Source organism: Triticum aestivum, chromosome 6D (assembly GCF_018294505.1).
Source record: "Triticum aestivum cultivar Chinese Spring chromosome 6D, IWGSC CS RefSeq v2.1, whole genome shotgun sequence".
Classification (NCBI taxonomy): Eukaryota; Viridiplantae; Streptophyta; class Magnoliopsida; order Poales; family Poaceae; genus Triticum; species Triticum aestivum.
Genome location: NC_057811.1, coordinates 44,333,277 through 44,335,863, shown reverse-complemented (window position 1 = coordinate 44,335,863; position 2,587 = coordinate 44,333,277).

Genomic DNA, 2,587 nt, shown 5'->3' with positions numbered 1-2,587 from the left:
GCCGGGGGGGGGGGTGTGGAGGGGTTTTTGGTGGACCAGGGCGGTCAGAAACGGGCTTAGGATTGGTCCGGACTCCCGCAAACCTCCCCCACTTTTATCTCTGGTTTGCGGCAGAAATGCATTCGGACCGCACCGCGGACTGATACAGGCCCGCGTTAAATGGCTTTCGCGATCCGGGCGGATGCGGAAGGTTTGCGAGTCCGCCTTGAAGATGCCCTTAGAAGTTTATTATGGAAAAAATAACTGTGACAAATGCGGCAAAATTTTACTTGAGCTTTGCATTAAATTTGCAACTACAACTCTGTGGCATAGTTTATAGAGTGTTGCTGTTTCTTTTTCCAAAATTGTAAAGATATTTCCAATGTTAAAACTAAGGATCTACTGTGCGCCCCCGCCCCCTCCTCTCAAAAGCCATTTTTTTGTGAGTGCATGTAAAGAGTTAGTGATATTTGTGAAAATATTTCATTGCTACTTGAGATAAGTGGATAAACACAAATAAGTTGTGTTCTACTGTACATCATCTCGTACATATGGCTGATCAAACCACCACGGCCTTGTTAGGTTGATATCACAGATAGCTTATGAGAAACTCTACAATGCGCTTTGTTTGGGCTACATATTCAAGAATTATCGTGACTGTGGATTCCTGAAAAACAGCTGTGGTTGTGGATTCTGGAGAATTAGAAGCAGACTTTTTTTTCGAAACGGAAGCATAAGATTTGCCTCATCAATTAAATAAGAAGAGAATAGAGTTTAGAGTTTTACAACACCCACAAGTACGGCATGGCAATTACTCGCCCATAAAAATATCTCCTAATTTCTTTGCGCCCGCGGTCATCCAAAGCTTGGCCTCGTCGACGATGGCGGTGAGAAGAATGGTCGTTGGCGCACTCTTATGACGAAACACCCGTGCATTTCTTTCATTCCAAAAGGTCCAGAAGACAAGCATGGTGAGAGAGGCCAAAGCTTGCCGGTTGGGGTTGCAATTGTCGGTATTGGTCAGTTGTTGGGACTATGAGTGTTGGGAAATGTTTATTACACCCCTGGCTTCAATGATGACTTTGATGTTTATATGTTGATGAAGCGTAAAATAGCTGTTTTTGTCTCTGCTTTAACTAATATAGCACAAACATACACTAATTAAGCACATATTAACTAATTGTCCCATTTAGTTTTGAACTGCTCTTGCTGTAATGAATCCGTGTCTTCTAAAAAAAATACCAAGAGCTATACGTTCTTGTGTAGTACCTTGATGTGTCTGTCTTAGTGGTGAACGAGAATATTTCTGTGGGCGCACAGAAAAGAATCATGCCTAGCCACAATCAGTGAGCTTTATTGCAATGGAGATGAAACATAATGATGAATATATAGATGCGTACGCGTACAATACATAATAATCTTGGCTAACATGAACCATGACGATGCATGCATGCCGAGCACGGAGCATACTAGCATATACATGCATAATGGAGCGTGATCGTCCTAGCCGATGCTGGCGACCCTGGCGACGTCGCCGTGGGTGTTGACGAAGACGTGGACGCGCTTGTCGTTGAAGTCGCCGGTGACGTTGTTGCCGACGGGGACGATGAACACGCGCACGTCCGGGCGGTCACTGAGGATCTTCTACTTCGCCACCTCCGACGACGCCCCCAGCAGCTCCGGCCACGACGACTTGGCTGTTAGAGTAAGCCACACAACAATGGTGATCAGCATGTGCGTGTGTTGGTCGAGTCCGGACGCCGGTGCGTGGCCGCGTCCGTGGCCGTGGTGAGTGGACTCTCCGAGCCGGCCGGGTCTCTGTACGGCAGTTCCTGCATGTGTGGTGTGTGGGAGCTGCGTCTCCACAGGCTACAAAGCCGGCCACTTCCAGGTTGTTAGCAGCATGCATGTAGCTAGGGATTAGCTAGGTAGTTAGTGCATGGGTTAGTGGCCGATCTGGCCGGCTGGGCTGTGCGTGCCTCTGCGTATTAAAGTGGCCACGATGCTGGTGTGTAGGTGCGCCAGAGAAGAGAGATGTAGCCTCTCCGAGTGTATGTGTGCTCGCCGTCGGGTGGTGTGGTATGTGCCACCGAGCGCCGATATGAGCCGAGTGTAGCCATGTAGCCACTGTAAGGAAGAAAAGGATTGAGGCCTTCGTGCGCCCATGGCGGCGTTCGTGCGCCGGCTGCGAAAATTTCTTGTATCCTGTGTCCATCTTGTTCTTCCACCGTCTGAGAGCTGCGAGCGTGAGGGCGAGGAGAGCTAGGGCAAGGCCACGGTTCCAACATTTGGTATCAGAGCTTGGTGTCTTGGGCGTGGATGTCGTGCCGGAGGCGTGGCAGCGATGGCGGCGCTCGCCGGCGGCTGCGCGATGGAGCTCCGGGCCATGTGTCGGCCTATGGAGGTCGGCGGCGCTGCGACTGTCATGGCGCGTGGCGGAGGAGGCGGGCGGTGACGTCGTACGTGCGGCGACCACGGAGGCCGCCGAGGCGCTGCGTGGTGGCACGGCGGTGCAGCGCGGCCGTGGCGCTCGGCGGCGTCCGCGGAGCGCGTAGCGGACATGAAGGCGGCGGCGCGCGCAGAGCGCGGTGGCGCGAGGCATGGAGAC